Below are 17,734 nucleotides of genomic sequence, written 5' to 3' on the forward strand. Positions count from 1 at the left end.
CAGCAGGTAATGGCAAGATTGAAAGGATGTGTGGAGATGTGTTTGATTCTCAATCAAATCTCCAAGTGAGAGAAATATCGGCAATGGGTGGGCCAATAGATGGCAGACCATAGTTGGTGGAGAAATGTTTAAAAACGTGGGCTGCTCAAAATAATGCGAGGGATTTCAGACGGAAATTTAAGAAGACGCGTTTTATACGCGTCTTCACATTGACAGAAGGCTCTATAAATAGAGCCCCCCCTTCATTCTGAAATCATCCTTTCTTCGAGTTTTCTCTCATCTTATAAGCATTTGAGTACTTAGTTCTATAATATTTGTGAGGTTTTTTGTTTTCTTGTATTAAGAGAGTGTGTGTTCTCTTTGGAAACACAGTGAGTGAGTTGTACACCACAAAATATTATAGCGAAATTCTTTTCATCTTGCTCGTGGTTTTTACCATAATAATTTTTAGGGGTTTTCCACGTAAATCTCGGTGTTCATTTTATTCTTTATTTTCGGGTTTTATTATCTCAAATTCCGCACGTGAGACCAACAATTAATACTTTTAACATACCTCACAAAATTTTCTTCTCACTTCTTACGACCAATTTTAAATATTTTATAAATAACTTTTTAATATTTTATATTATATTATAAAACTTGATGTCATTGGAGTAATCATTTTAATATGATCTAAGCATACATTTTTTTTTCCAATTTTAGCCAACATTCTATATAAACGAAAATTTTGTTTTTATGTATTTATTAGTACTTTTAATACATTCACAAATTTATTTTCACATGTCTCTCATCCAATTCCTACCTATAAATACCCTTTTTTAATATATTTAATCATAATTTAAAATAATTATATGAAAAAATATAAATATATTACATATAGATAACAAATAATATTACTTACTATATGTATTATATTCACGACAATAATTATCTCACACCCAATTATTACAAGGTAAAAGAGTACAACGGCTGAAGAAGCAAATTTCCTGACCCCCGCCGCGTAACCACCTTATATTCGACCGTTGAAATAACCTTTCCCAAAATAACCTTTCCCCAAAATAAAACCCCTCTCTTTTTCTCACTGCAAAGGCTTCTTTTCCTCTCTTCGGCAACATAATGGTGGTGGGAATCGCCGGCGGCAGCGGCGGCGGGTGGAGACAGGCAAAGAGATTGGCTCTCTTATTGATCCGCCCTGCTTTCAAATCATCCAAATGGTACTAAATTTTTCTCTTTTTTCCTTCGGAAGTTTTTGTTTATTTCAATTAATTATTCATGCGAAGCCAAAAACTGTAGCAAAGCAACGGCGAAAATGGCGGTGGCGAGGAGATGCTAAGAAACAAGAGGGACGTGGTAATAAGGCAGATGAGACATGGCATTGCTATGCTCCTCGAGTCTCGTCAAGATGCCACTGCCCGTATTCGAGTAAAATATCATTTATCTGCCTTTCCCTCATATTTTTTTCGTGGTTTCTTTCTTTTTTTTGAGACTGAGTTTTATGGGCTGGTAGAGGTATGTTTGAAAGTTAATGTGTTTTAGGTGGGACGAATCTTCCATTCTTTAAAATATTACAAGTAAAAGTTGTGAAGGGCTGTAGCACTGCTCTTTACTGGGTTGACCAAAATTTTCCAATCTCTGCGATCGAGTTTATGGAAATTGAAAAAAATTAAAATTTCAATTAGTGCTTATTGCCAAAGAACTGCGAATAGACGCTTAAGAATGAGAATTGTAACTTCTAGAATTTGAATCCCATAGAATTTTTGGTCAATTGCTATTTTAGAAGCTCGATTATGTGAAGGCAAGGTGTTCCAACTTGCGGATGGGACAATAATCATGTTTGGTTTCTCAACTATCTGGTCTTGAAACCAAATAGATCTGCCTTAGATGAATGGGACTAGAGAAATATTTTGATTCTTCTAAAAAAATATTGTCAAGATAATATAAAATAAGTGTAAAAGGAAAGAAACCTGAGAAAATCGTTAGCAAGAAAAAGTCTATAAATTTGGTATGTTTCGCTAAGCAGTGAGAAAAGGGCTAGGACCAGAAAAATCTGCAGAATTTTATGAAAAATGTCTTAATTTTTATGTCTTCTCATTTTCTGTTTCAAATCTGAAAATTATGGGTCGTGTCTTGGTGCATATATTTTCAGATTTGTGAAATCGTTTTTACGTTTAGCCTCATATCACGATTTCTACATTTGAGGCTTTCAAGAAATTGAAATTTCACTCGATTTTCATGACAACTTAAAATTAGCTCATTTCTGTATCGTAAGATGGGACATTTGCTTGTAATTAACCTCCATGATTCATCATTTGAATTTAACTAGCCCGTTCACATAGATAATTTTCAGAATTTGTGTGATCTTTAATAATTCAAGTATTAGTTAGTCACGAGAACATAACTTTTTGTGTATTTTAGGGTCAAACTAATTTTCTCGTGGGTTCACCCTTTGTATTATCGATGACTTAATTCAATTTTGGGTTTAGCCTGCTGAATTCTAGTTCGTGCCTAGCAACACACTTCATTACTTCTAAAGTGTCTTAATCTGTCTATACGTGATTGGAGAAACTCTTTTGTCTAAATCATACATTAATGTGATCAAATATCCTAGGATTATTAATTTGGTAGAAAACACAGGATATTCCATGTGCATATGCGAATTGCGAGTCCATAACCATAATGCACAAACTTCTATCTAGATTACTTTTCACCTATATGAGGATTAATGGTGCTAGTCGGCCAGTGGGAGTCATTTGGAGAATTTGGGTGAGGGTTGTTAAGGAAATTCATTATGTGAGCATTTATTCATATGCGCAGATGTCCCTACACCTGTGCTGATGAAATGCAACGACGACACAACAAGAATATTAATCTTTCTCGTTAGACTATGCATTTACTAGGCACACATGTAGGTAGAGCATGTCAAAATAATAATATTTGAAATAAGAAATGTTCAAATTAAGTAATGAAATCATTGAACAGATTGAAATTTGAACGTAGCATCTCTAAGACTTTAATTCAGTTAATCAAATTTGTCTTGGTCACCAAAAATTCTTTTCAGCAGTATTCTTAGGTTAAGTTGTCTGAAATTTTTTTTTTTGAAACTTCTCACGGCTTTTGAATTGCGAACCGATGGATCTTAATAAATCAACATTTTGCTGAGGGGGTTCCCAAAGCCAAAATTGGCCAATCTTAAGGCTTTCAAGCCCAAGCGTAAGAGGAAGTTGATCATACATCAAAGTGACACTGAAGCTACACCTCCTCCACCAGTCAAGAAAGCCAGGACCACCAAAACCGAACCAATCTCAATGCCAAACAAACTTGCACCATTGCATGCTTAGAAGAAGAAGAGGTAGGAGATCAAAGCTCAGCAAACTTGCACCATTGCATGCTGAGAAGGAAAACAGGCAGAAGATCAAAGCTCAGAGAACTGATACATCATTGCCCAAAACTGATGTCAATACAACTACTGCCGAGACAGCCAAAATTGGTCATCTTTAGGCTTTCAAGCCCAAGCCTAAGAGGAAAACAAACTTGCAGGCATGCTTAGAAGGGAGAAGAGGCAGGAGATCAAAGCCCAATAAACTTGCACCATTGCATGCTGAGAACGAGAATACGCAGGAGATAAATCAAATCTCAGCAAACTTGCACCATTGCTTGCTGAGATTGAAAAGAGGCAGGAAATCAAATATCAGAAAACTGATCCATCACTACCCAAAACTGATGTCAATACAGCTACTGCCGCGACAACTGACAAGGGAGATTTTGTTGATGTTCCCAAAGCCAAAATTGGTCCCAGGCCTTGGAGGAAATTGATCATACATCAAAGTGATACTGAAGCTACACTCTTCCACCAGTCAAGAAAGCCAGGACCACCAAAACCAAAGCAATCTCAACGCCAAGCAAACTTGCACCTTTGCATGCTGGTCCATCATTGCCCAAAACCGACGTCAATATAGCTACTGCCGAGACAACAGACAAGGGAGATTTTTTTGATGTTCCCAAAGCCAGAATTGGTCAATCTTGAGGCTTTCAAACCCAAGCCTAAGAGGAAGTTGATCATACATCAAAGTGATACTGAAGAGTCAAGAAAGCCAGACCACCAAAACCAAACCAATCTCAACTCTAAGCTTGCATCATTGCATACTGAGAAGGAGAAGAGGCAGGACATCAAAGCTCACCAAACTTGCACTATTGCATGCTGAGAAGGAAAAGTGGCAGAAGATCAAAGCTCCGAGAACTGATCCATGCATTAAGACTGACCAATTTTGGCTTTGGGAACATCATCAAAGCTCAGCAAACTTGCACCATTGCATGCTGAGAAGGAAAAGTGGGAGAAGATCAAAGCTCCGAGAACTGATCCATCATTGCCCAAAACTGTTGTCAATACAGCTGCTGTCGAGACAACTGAGAAAAGAGATTTTGCTGATGTTCCCGAAGCCAAAATTGGTCACTATTAAGGCTTTTAAGCCCAAGCGTAAGAGGAAGTTGATCATACATCAAAGTGATACTAAAGCTACACCTCCTCCACCAGTCAAGAAAGCCAGGACCACCAAAACCGAACCAATCTCAACGCCTTGCACCATTGCATACTGAGAAGGAGAAGAGGCAGGAGATCAAAGCTCGGTAAACTTGCACCATTGCATGCTGAGAAGGAAAAGAGGCAGAAGATCAAAGCTCAGAAAACTGATCCATCACTACCCAAAACAGCTATCAATACAGCTACTGCCGCGACAACTGACAAGGGAGATTTTGCTGATTTTACCAAAGCCAAAATTTGTCAGTATTAATAAGGCTTTCAAACCCAAGCCTTAGAGGAAATTGATCATACATCAAAGTGATTCTGAAGCTACACCTCCTCCATCAGTCAAGAAAGCCAGGACCACCACAACCAAAATAATCTCAACGCCAAGCAAACTTGCACCTTTGCATGCTGAGAAGGAAAAAAGACAGGAGATCAAAGCTCAGTAAACTTATCCATCATTGCCCAAACCGACGTTAATACAGCTACTGCCGGGACAACTGACAAAGGAGATGTTGCTGATGTTCCCAAAGCCAAAATTGGTCAATCTTGAGGTTTTCAAGCCCAAGCCTAAAGTTGATCATACATACATCAAAGTACACCTCCTCTAACAGTCAAGAAAGCCAGACCACCAAAACCAAACCAATCTCAACTCCAAGCAAACTTGCACCATTGCATGCCGAGAAGGAGAAGAGGCGGGTCATCAAAGCTCAGCAAGCTTGCAGCCACCCAAAACTGATGTTACTGCCGCGACAACTGACAAGGGAGATTTTGCTGAAGTTACCAAAGCCAAAATTGGGAAGTATTAAGGCTTTCAAGCCCAAGCTTCAGAGGAAATTGATCATCATACATCAAAGTGATACTGAAGCTACACCTCCTCCACCAGTCAAGAAAGCCAGGACCACCAAAACCAAACAAATCTCAACGCCAAGCAAACTTTTGCACCATTGCATGTTGAGAAGGAGAATAGGCAGTTGATCGAAGCCCAGCGAACTTGCACCATTGCATGCTGAGAAAGAAAAGAAGCAGGATATCAAAGCTCAGAAAACTGATCCATCATTGCCCAAAACCGACGTCAATCAGCTACTGCCGAGACAATTGACAAGGGAGATTTTGCTGATGTTCCCAAAGCCAAAATTGGTAAATCTTGAGGTTTTCAAGCCCAAGCCTAAGAGGAAGTTGTTCATACATACATCAAAGTGATACTGAAGCTACACGTCCTCCAGCAGTCAAGAAACTTAACCATCAAAACCAAACCAATCTCAACTCCAAAGAAACTTGCACCATTGCATGCTGTGAAGGATGAGAGGCGGGTCATCGAAGCTCAACAAACTTGCACCATTGTATGCTGAGAAGGAAAAGACGCAGAAGATTAAAGCTCAGAGAACTGATCCATCATTTCCCAAAATTGATGTAAATACAACAACTGTCGAGACAACTGACAAGGGAGATTTTGCTGATGTTACCAAAGCCAAATTGGTCAGTCAAGAAAGCCAAGACCACCAAAACCGAACCAATCTCAACGCCAAGCAAACTTGCACCATTGCATGCTGAGAAGGAGAAGATCAAAGCTGAGAAGGAAAGAGGCAGAAGATCAAAGCTGAGAGAACTGACCCATCATTGCCCAAAACTGATGTAGCTGAAGCGTAAGAGGAAGTTGATCATACATCAAAGTGATACTGAAGCTACACCTCCTCCACCAGTCAAGAAAGAGAGGACCATCAAAACCAAACCAATTTCAACGTCAAAAAAACTCGCACCATTGCATGCTTAGAAGGAAAAGAGGCAAGAGATCAAAGCTCAGCAAACTTGCGCACCATTGCGTGTTGAGAAGAAGAAGTGGCTGGTGATCAAAGCTCAGAAAATTGATCCATCATTGACCTAAACTGATGTCAATACAGCTACTGCCGAGATAATTGAAAAGGGAGACTTTGCTGATGTTCCCAAAGCCAAAATTGGTCCGTCTTAAGGCTTTAAAGCCCATGCCTGAGAGGAAGTTGATCCATACATCAAAGTGATACTGAAGCTACACCTCATCCACCAGTCAAGAAAGCCAGGACCACCAAATCCGAACCAATCTCAAAGCCAAGCAAACTTGCACCATTGCATGTTGAGAAGGAGAAGAGGCAGGAGATCAAAGCTTAGCAAACTTGCTCCATTGCATGCTGAGAAGGAAAAGAGGCAGAAGATCAAAGCTCAGAGAACTGATCCATCATTGCCCAAAACTGATGTCAATACAGCTACTGTCGAGACAACTGACAAGGGAGATTTTGCTGGTGTTCCCAAAGCCAAAATTTGTCATTCTTAGAGCTTTGAAGCCAAGCTAAGAGGAAGTTGATCATACATCAAAGTAATACTGAACCTACACCTTCTCCACCAGTAAAGAAAGCCAGGACAACCAAAATCGAACCTATCTCAATGGACAAACTTGCACCGTTGCATGCTTAGATAGAGAAGAGGCAGGAGATCAATGTTTAGCAAACTTGCACCATTGCGTGCTAAGAAGGAGAAGTGGCAGGAGATCAAAGTTCAGAAAACTGATCCATCATTGCCCTAAACTGATGTCAATATAGCTATTGCCGAGACAACTGACAAGAGAGACTTTGCTGATGTCCCAAAGCCAAAATTGGTCAGTCTTAAGGATTTAAAGCCCATGCCAGAGAGGAAGTTGATCATACATCAAAGAGATACTGAAGCTACACCTCGTCCACCAGTCGAGAAAGCCAATACCACCAAATCCGAACCAATCTCAATGCAAAGCAAACTTGCACCATTGCATGCTGAGAAGGAGAAGAGGCAGGAGATCCATCATTGCCCAAAACTGATGTCAATACAACTACTGCCGATACAACTGACAAGGGAGAATTTGCTGATGTTCTCCCAAAGCCAAAATTAGTCATTCTTAGAGCTTTCAAGCCCAAGCGTAAGAGGAAGTTGATCATACATCAAAGTGATACTTAACTTACACCTTCTCCACCAGTCAAGAAAGCCAGGACCACCACAACCAAAGCAATCTCAACGCCAAGCAAACTTGCACCTTTGCATGCTGAGAAGGAAAGAAGGCAGGTGATCAAAGCTTAGAAAACTGATCCATCATTGCTCAAAACGGACGTCAATACAGCTACTGCCAAGACAACTGACAAGGGAGATTTTGCTGATGTTCCCAAAGCCAGAATTTGTCAATCTTGAGGCTTTAAAGCCCAAACCTAAGAGGAAGTTGACCATACATCAAAGTGATGCTGAAGCTACACCTCTTCCAGCAGTCAAGAAACCCAGATCACCAAAACTAAACCAATCTCAACTCCAAGCAATCTTGCACCATTGTATACTGAGAAGGAAAAGAGGCATAAGATCAAAGCTCAGAGAACTGATCCATCATTGCCCAAAACTGATGTCAATACATGTTGACGCAGTCTAGAGAAATCTTAGGCTAATTGTTGGAATAATTGCAATAGTTTAGGTCTAGAGAAATCTTAGGCTAGAATAATTGCAATAGTTTAGGTCTAGAGAAATCTTAGGCTAATTGTTAGAGTGATTGCAATATTTTAGGATGTGATTAATTAGTTTTATTCTTTCCTTTTTTATCTCTTGTAACCTACAATATAAATAGATAAGTCTGTATCTTAATTTTTTTTTATGAATGAATCAAAAATTATCATCTCCTGTTCTAGTGCTTTTATGGTATCAGAGCAATAAAAGCCTTTTTTGAATATTTTTTCATCTATGGAAAAATCAGAGATGCAACCTGTTCTCAGTGCCTCTGATAACTCCCTTCCATTCCAAATTACCAGCTTTAAACTCAGTGGCCGGAACTACTTACAGTGGTCTCGTTCCGTCCAACTCATTATCCGCGGGAAAGGACGATTTGGATACCTTGATGGTTCCATTTCGACACCAAACCAATCTGATCCTTCGTTTGCAGCGTGGGATATTCAGAATTCCATGGTTATGGCCTGGCTTCTTCACTCTATGGACGACTCCATTGCAGAGATCTACCTCCATTACCCAACAGCAAAGGCTATTTGGGACGCTGTTGCCTTAGCCTACTCAGATCTTGAAGACTCGAATAAGATGTTCGACCTCCGGACTCGCTCTCGTAATCTGCGACAAGACGATGGTACTGTAACTCAGTACTTCGTTTCGCTAACAAAACTGTGGCAAGAACTCGATCTTTTCACTCAACCTGAGTGGACCGATGCTGCCAACCGTGAGATCTACCAAAAATTGCTCGCCAAAGAAAGAACCTATGACTTCCTCACCGGCCTACATCCATCCCTGGATGATGCTCGTGGACGGATTCTGAGTATCAAGCCATTACCGAGCCTTGATACCATTTTCTCCGAAGTCCGTCGAGAAGAACAGAGGAAACGAATTATGCTCGGTGAAGCTACCATACCCGTTGCCACCAATCATGATGCCTCTGCCATGGCCGCTCGAGGATCCCGCAAACCGCAGCTGTGGTGTGAACATTGCAACCGACCTAATCATACTAAAGCCACATGTTGGAAGCTCCACGGCAAGCCAGCTGACTGGGTGCCACGCAGCCAGCGTAACGCCGAGTCCACCAAGCCAGCCGTACCGGTGAAAGTCGACAACAACACACCATCATCCGCTGCAACATTCTCTCAAGCACAACTCAATCAACTTGGCCAGTTCCTTTCCACCTCGACTTCACTGATGGCGCACGGTACTTCTTCCTCTGTTACCGACCCTGGTAACTCTGGTGAGTGTTGGATTATTGATTCAGGTGCATCCGAACACATGTCCGGAGTTCGCACCCTTTTCTCATCATATCAACCATGCCAAAGATCTAGATCAGTAACTTTGGCAGATGGTTCAATTTCTCCTGTTCTTGGTATTGGCACTGTTTCGTTGAGTCCCCGTATGATATTACAGAATGTCTTGTTTGTCCCTCAATTGACTTACAACTTGCTGTCGATCAGCAAACTCACCCTTGACTCCGATTGTATTGCCAATTTTTCACCTAAGTTGTGTATTTTTCAGGATCGGGCCTCGGGGAAGACGATTGGGCGTGCTGCTGAGGTGTCGGGTTTATATCACTTTCTACGAGCTGATTCTACTGTTCGGTGCTGCCAAGTGGTCCATGATTCTACACATCAATCTCGTCCCCAACAAATAATGTTACTTCATCAACGCCTTGGTCACCCAAGTTTTTCTTATTTAAAACATTTGTTTCCTTCGTTGTTTCACTCTTGTGATAGGTTTGTATGCGAAGTATGTCAGATAGCTAAACATACTCGCATACCTTTTCCCATTCATCTTTATCATGAATCTAGGCCATTCTCTCTCATACACAGTGATTTGTGGGGTCCGTCTCGAGTCGCTTCAATTTCTAATAAAAAATGGTTTATTACATTTATTGATGATCACTCTCGTGTCTGTTGGATTTTTCTCCTTCCTAACAAATCTGAAGTTTTGAAAATTTTTGAACAGTTCTACAATATGATCCTTACTCAATTTAACTCTAAAATACAAATCCTTCGGTCTGACAATGGCACCGAGTATTTCAATTCATCACTCAATGAATTTTCTTCAAAACATGGTATTATTCATTACAGTTCATGTGTTGATACCCCTCAACAAAATGGGGTTTCCGAAAGGAAAAATCGACACCTTTTAGAGGTCGCTCGCGCCCTTCTTTTCACAAACAATGTTCCAAAAATCTATTGGGGGGATGCTATTTTAACCGCATGTTACCTAATCAACAGACTTCCGTCTCGGGTGTTAAAATTCCAAACACCATTAAATACCCTCAGAAAATCATTCCCAAAGTCCAAAATATTCACTGATCTTCCTCTACGTACGTTTGGATGTTCGGCGTTTGTTCATATTCATGATAATTCTAGGTCTAAGTTGGATCCTCGTAGCCACAAATGTATGTTTGTTGGTTATTCTTCTACACAAAAAGGTTATCGATGTTATTCTCCATCCAAAAGAAAATATTTTATTTCACGGGATGTCACATTTCTTGAATCGCAATCGTTCTATCCCCCTACTCCGAATCCAATTCTCATCTCCCCTCATAATTATGCTCCCGATCCTACTTCCTCGCCTAGAACCAAAAATTTTTTTTGGGAATATTTATGGGAACCGAATCCAATACAAGAGTCACAAATCCCACCTCCATCCCAACTTAACACTCAAATCCCACAAAATCAGGCCTTAGAGCCAGAATTATTTTTGGGATTTCCGTCCACCTTGGAGCCACATTTAATTCCAGAAAATCCGCAGCCTTCACCCAGTATACCACAAAATCCGCCTACTACTCCTGCTCCAAATCCAATTCCACCTTCAAGTCCACCCGCTGAAATTTCTGTAACACCAACTCATCCTCCTCGTGGAACCACTGACCGCTTTGCAGCAACTTACAGCAGACGCAAGCACAAGAATATCGAACCTGCACCTTCTGCATCGCCCCCGTCAAACCCAGCGCCCGATCCGGATACCACCGAATTGGCAAATTTGGATATCCCGATCGCCCACCGCAAAGGTACTCGGGTATGTACTCAACATCCTATTTCACATTTTTTGGGGCATTCTAAGTTGTCGCAGCCGCTACAAGCCCTGGTCACTAACCTGTCACATTCCACCGTTCCCTCAACCATTGATGACGCCCTTCGCGATGACAAGTGGCGTACAGCAGTATTTGCCGAGATCAAAGCCCTCGAAAAAAATGGGACATGGGAGATTGTTCCGAAACCCGATGGCAAGAAACCGGTTGGTTGTAGATGGCTGTTCACCATCAAGTGCAATAGTGATGGGAGCGTTGACAGATATAAAGCGCGACTTGTGGCTAAGGGATACACGCAGACCTATGGTATCGACTACCTAGAGACATTTGCACCGGTAGCCAAAATCAACACTATCCGAGTGTTGCTTTCTCTCGCAGCAAACTTGGATTGGCCACTTCACCAACTCGATGTCAAGAACGCGTTTCTCAACGGCGATCTCGTTGAGGAGGTGTACATGGATCTACCACCCGGTTTTCACAATCAGGGAAGTAACGACAAGGTTTGCCGGCTAAAGAAAGCTCTCTACGGTTTGAAACAGTCTCCGAAAGCTTGGTTCGACAGATTTTCCACCACTGTTCATCTTCTCGGGTACAAACAGGCTCATTGTGATCATACATTGTTCTATCATCGGGTCAAGGATAAGATTGCTATTCTTATTGTATATGTTGATGATATTATAATCACCGGGAATGACGTGGCTGAAATAGAGCGAATTAAGAAGAAATTGGCCACTTCTTTTGAAATGAAAGACCTCGGTCACTTGAGATACTTTCTCGGAATGGAGGTAGCTAGAAGCAAGGCTGGAATCTGTGTTTCACAGCGACAGTACGTCATTAACTTACTCAATGATACCGGATTGATGGGTTGTAGACCGGCCGATACCCCCATGGATCCTAACATCAAACTCGAGGCCAAACCAGATGATACACCTGTCGACAGGGGGAGATTTCAACGGTTAGTCGGCAGATTGATATACCTCTCGCACACCCGGCCGGATATTTCCTTCCCCGTGAGTTGCATTAGTCAATTTATGCACTCACCATACCAATGTCATCTTGATGCTGCAATCAGGATATTACGGTACTTAAAGGGCACTCCGGGCCGTGGTCTCATGTTCAGAAAGCAAGAAAAGAGGTGTGTTGAAGTCTTTGTTGATGCCGATTGGGCTGGATGCCCAAATGATCGACGCTCCACGTCTGGTTATTGCTCCTTTGTCTTTGGAAATCTGGTTACTTGGCGCAGCAAGAAGCAATCAGTTGTTGCACGAAGTAGCGCGGAGGCAGAACTTCGATCAGCGGCTCTTGGAATTTGTGAAGCTCTTTGGATCAAACTGTTATTGGAAGAACTGAGAATAGAGAAAAAGAGCCCTATGCTTATCCTATGCGACAACAAAGCTGCCATAGCTATTACTCACAACCCGGTTCACCATGATCGTACCAAACACGTTGAAATTGATCGGCATTTCATAAAGGAGAAGATTGATAAGGGGATACTTGAAGTGTCCTATATTCCTACGTCGCAACAAACTGCTGATATCTTAACAAAGGCTTTGTTCAAGCCTATGTTCGAAAGACTGATTGACAAGCTTGGGATGTACAACATTTACCATCCAGCTTGAGGGGGAGTGTTGACGCAGTCTAGAGAAATCTTAGGCTAATTGTTGGAATAATTGCAATAGTTTAGGTCTAGAGAAATCTTAGGCTAGAATAATTGCAATAGTTTAGGTCTAGAGAAATCTTAGGCTAATTGTTAGAGTGATTGCAATATTTTAGGACGTGATTAATTAGTTTTATTCTTTCCTTTTTTATCGCTTGTAACCTACAATATAAATAGATAAGTCTGTATCTTAATTTTTTTTTATGAATGAATCAAAAATTATCATCTCCTGTTCTAGTGCTTTTAATACAGCTACTGCCGAGACAACTGAAAAGGGAGATTTTGCTGATGTTTCTAAAGTCAAAATTGGTCAGTCTTAATCCTTTCAAGCCCAAGCGTAAAAGGAAGTTGATCGTACATTAAAGTGTTGCTGAAGCTACACCTCGTGCACCAGTCAAGAAAGCCAGGACCACCAAAACCGAACCAATCTCAACGCCAAGCAAACTTGCACCATTGCATGCTGAGATGGAGAAGAGGCAAGAGATCAAATCTCAGCAAACTTGCACCATGGCGTGCTGATGTCAATACAACTACCGCCGAGACAATTGACAAGGGATATTTTGGTGATGTGTTCCGAAAGCCAAAATTGGTCAGTCTTAAGGTTTTCAAGCGCAAGGAGAAGAGGCAGGACATCAAAGCTCAGCAAACTTGCACCATAGCGTGCTTAGAAGGAAAAGTGGCAGGAGATCAAAGCTCATCAAACTGATATTTCATTGCCCTAAACTGATGTCAATACAGCTATTGCCGAGACAACTGACAAGGGAAACTTTGCTGTTGTTCCCAAAGCAAAAATTGGTCAAGTCTTCCCAAGCCTGAGAGGAAGTTGATCATACATCAAAGTGATACTGAAGCTAAACCTCCTCCACCAGTCAAGAAAGCCAATGACCACCAAAACCAAACCAATCTCGACACCATGCAAACTTGCACCAATGCATTCTGAGAAGGAGAATAGGCAGGAGATCAAAGCCCAGCGAACTTGCACCATTGCATGCTGAGAAGGAAATGAAGCAGGAGATCAAAGCTCAGAAAAGTGATCCGTCCCTGCCCAAAACTGATGTCAATACAGCTACTGCCGTGACAACTGACAAGGGAGATTTTGCTGATGTTACCAAAGCCAAAATTCAGGCCCAAGCCTCAGAGGAAATTGATCATTCATCAAAGTCATACTGAAGCTACACCACCTCCATCAATAAAGAAAGCCAGGACCACCACAACCAAAGCAATCTCAACGCAAGCAAACTTGCATCTGCATGCTGAGAAGGAAAAAAGACAGGAGATCAAAGCTCAGAAAACTTATCCATCATTGCCCAAAACCGATGTCAATACAGCTACTGCCGAGACAACTGACAAGGGAGATTTTGCTGATGTTCCCAAAGCCAGAATTGGTCAATCTTGAGGCTTTCCAGCCCAAGCCTAAGAGGAAGTTGATCATACATACATCAAAGTGATACTGAAGCTACACCCTCCTTTAGCAGTTAAGAAAGCCAGATCACCAAAACCAAACCAATCTCAACTCGAGGCAAACTTGCACCATTGCATGCTGAGAAGGAGAAGAGGCAGGACATTAAAGCTCCACAAACTTGCACCATTGCATGCTGAGAAGGAAAAGAGGCAGAAGATCAAAGCTCAGAGAACTGATCAATCATTGCCCAAAACTGATGTCAATACAGCTACTGCCGATACAACTGACAAGGGAGATTTTGCTGATGTTCCCAAAGCCAAAATTGGTCATTCTTAGAGCTTTCAAACCCAAGCGTAAGAGGAAGTTGATCATACATTAAACTGATACTTAACCTATACCTTCTCCACCAGTCAAGAAAGCCAGGACCACCACAACCAAAGCAATCTCAACGCCAAGCAAACTTGCACCTTTGCATGCTGAGAAGGAAAGAATGCAGGAGATCAAAGCTCAGAAAACTGATCCATCATTGCTCAAAACGGACGTCAATATAGCTACTGCCAAGACAACTGACAAGGGAGATTTTGCTGATGTTCCCAAAGCCAGAATTTGTCAATCTTGTGGCTTTCAAGCCCAAACCTAAGAGGAAGTTGATCATACATCAAAGTGATGTTGAAGCTACACCTCCTCCACCAGTCAAGAAACCCAGACCACCAAAACTAAACGCACCATTGTATGCTGAGAAGGAAAAGAGGCATAAGATCAAAGCTCAGAGAACTGATCCATCTTTACCCAAAACTGATGTCAATACAGCTACTGCCGAGACAACTGAAAAGGGAGATTTTGCTGATGTTTCTAAAGTCAAAATTGGTCAGTCTTAAGTCTTTCAAGCCCAAGCGTAAGAGGAAGTTGATCATACATTAAAGTGTTGCTGAAGCTACACCTCGTGCACCAGTCAAGAAAGCCAGGACCACCAAAACCGAACCAATCTCAACGCCAAGCAAACTTGCCCCATTGCATGCTGAGATGGAGAAAAGGCAGGAGATCAAAGCTCAGCAAACTTGCACCATTGCGTGCTGATGTCAATACAACTACTGCCGAGACAATTGACAAGGGAGGGATATTTTGCTGATGTGTTCCCAAAACCAAAATTGGTCAGTCTTAAGGTTTTCAAGCCCAAGGAGAAGAGGCAGGACTTCAAAGCTCAGCAAACTTGCGCCATTGCATGCTTAGAAGGAAAATGGCAGGAGATCAAAGCTCAGAAAACTGATATTTCATTTCCCTAAACTGATGTCAATACAACTATTGCCGAGACAACTGACAAGGGAAACTTTGCTGATGAACCAAAGCCAAAATTGGTAAGTCTTCCCAAGCCTGAGAGGAAGTTGATCATACATCAAAGTGATACTGAAGCTAAACCTCCTCCACCAGTCAAGAAAGCCAATGACCACCAAAACCAAACCAATCTCGACATCATGCAAACTTGCACCAATGCATGCTGAGAAGGAGGATATGCAGGAGATCAAAGCCCAGCGAACTTGCACCATTGCATGCTAAGAAGGAAATAAAGCAGGAGATCAAAGCTCAGAAAACTGATCCGTCACTGCCCAAAACTGATGTCAATACAGCTACTGCCGCGACAACTGACAAGGGAGATTTTGCTGATGTTACCAAAGCCAAAATTCAAGCCTAAGCCTCAGAGGAAATTGATCATTCATCAAAGTCATACTGAAGCTACACCACCTCCATCAATAAAGAAAGCCAGGACCACCACAACCAAAGCAATCTCAACGCAAGCAAACTTGCATCTGCATGCTGAGAAGGAAAAAAGACAGGAGATCAAAGCTCAGAAAACTTATCCATCATTGCCCAAAACCGACGTCAATACAGCTACTGCCGAGACAACTGACAAGGGAGATTTTGCTGATGTTCCCAAAGCCAGAATTGGTCAATCTTGAGGCTTTCCAGCCCAAGCTTAAGAGGAAGTTGATCATACATACATCAAAGTGATACTGAAGCTACAACTCCTTTAGCAGTCTAGAAAGCCAGATCACCAAAACCAAACCAATCTCAACTCGAGGCAAACTTGCACCATTGCATGCTGAGAAGGAGAAGAGGCAGGACATTAAAGCTCCACAAACTTGCACCATTGCATGCTGAGAAGGAAAAGAGGCAGAAGATCAATGCTCAGAGAACTGATCCATCATTGCCCAAAACTGATGTCAATACAGCTACTGCCGATACAACTGACAAGGGAGATTTTGCTGATGTTCCCAAAGCCAAAATTGGTCATTCTTAGAGCTTTCAAGCCCAAGTGTAAGAGGAAGTTGATCATACATCAAACTGATACTTAACCTATACCTTCTCCACCAGTCAAGAAAGCCAGGACCACCACAACCAAAGCAATCTCAACGCCAAGCAAACTTGCACCTTTGCATGCTGAGAAGGAAAGAATGCAGGAGATCAAAGCTCAGAAAACTGATCCATCATTGCTCAAAACGGACGTCAATACAGCTACTGCCAAGACAACTGACAAGGAAGATTTTGCTGATGTTCCCAAAGCCAGAATTTGTCAATCTTTTGGCTTTCAAGCCCAAACCTAAGAGGAAGTTGATCATACATCAAAGTGATGCTGAAGCTACACTTCCTCCAGCAGTCAAGAAACCTAGACCACCAAAACTAAACCAATCTCAACTCCAAGCAAACTTGCACCATTGTATGCTGAGAAGGAAAAGGGATAAGATCAAAGCTCAGAGAACTGATCCATCATTGCCCAAAACTGATGTTAATACTGCTACTGCCGAGACAACTGAAAAGGGAGATTTTGCTGGTGTTTCTAAAGTCAAAATTGGTCAGTCTTAAGGCTTTCAAGCCCAAGCGTAAGAGGAAGTTGATCATACATTAAAGTTGTCACGTCCCGGGACGGGGGTTGGTTGACACCGGCGTTGCTCTCAAATTTACATTCGAAAACAACCAGCCTCAGAGTACAGAATTCAGAAACCAGTCTTTTATTCATAATACGAAATAAATCAATTGTCTGTTACAACTCGAATACTGATGTTTTACAGCGGAAATGTAAAACCAGACATAACAGTGTCTTAACAGATACAGCGGAATTAACATAAACATAAACTGAAAACAATAATCTTCTTCACCAGCCCCAGAACTGGATCTGCTCTTCTTTTTCTAATATTTCTTCCTCGTTCTTATCTGAGATGGGTTTGGTGGGTGAGTGATATGATTGTCACTCAGTAAGCAGGGGCGGGAATAACTCCCAGTTTTCGAAATCCTTTTCAACAGAAACAGTAATACAATAATATACAGAAAACTCGTATTTTCCGAACAGAAATCAGAATTCAGAAATCACAGGTTTCAGAACAGAAATCAGAATTAATAAGCACTGAACACGTTAGTGAATTTCATGGTTAAACTGATATCAGTCCCCTATATGTTCTCTCCTCTAAGGGGTGAGGCCAGAATCAGAATCAGAATTCAGAAATGTTCAGAATATATATTCCTACCATTAGTTCACTAGGGAGTTTCAGTGCTTCAAAATCATATATCAGAAATTAAACATTCAGAACTTTGCTTTAAAACAGAAATTAACAAACTGATTTCAAGATACTT

General features: G+C 41.5%; 1 pseudogene; it reads left to right on the plus strand.

Annotated features, from left to right (window-relative positions):
* The first annotated feature begins 1,021 nt into the window (after positions 1-1,021).
* Positions 1,022-17,734, plus strand: part of LOC142548214 (uncharacterized) — a 40,056-nt pseudogene continuing 23,343 nt past the window's right edge.

The sequence above is a fragment of the Primulina tabacum genome, chromosome 6, assembly GCF_025594145.1.
Source record: "Primulina tabacum isolate GXHZ01 chromosome 6, ASM2559414v2, whole genome shotgun sequence".
NCBI classification, from domain to species: Eukaryota; Viridiplantae; Streptophyta; class Magnoliopsida; order Lamiales; family Gesneriaceae; genus Primulina; species Primulina tabacum.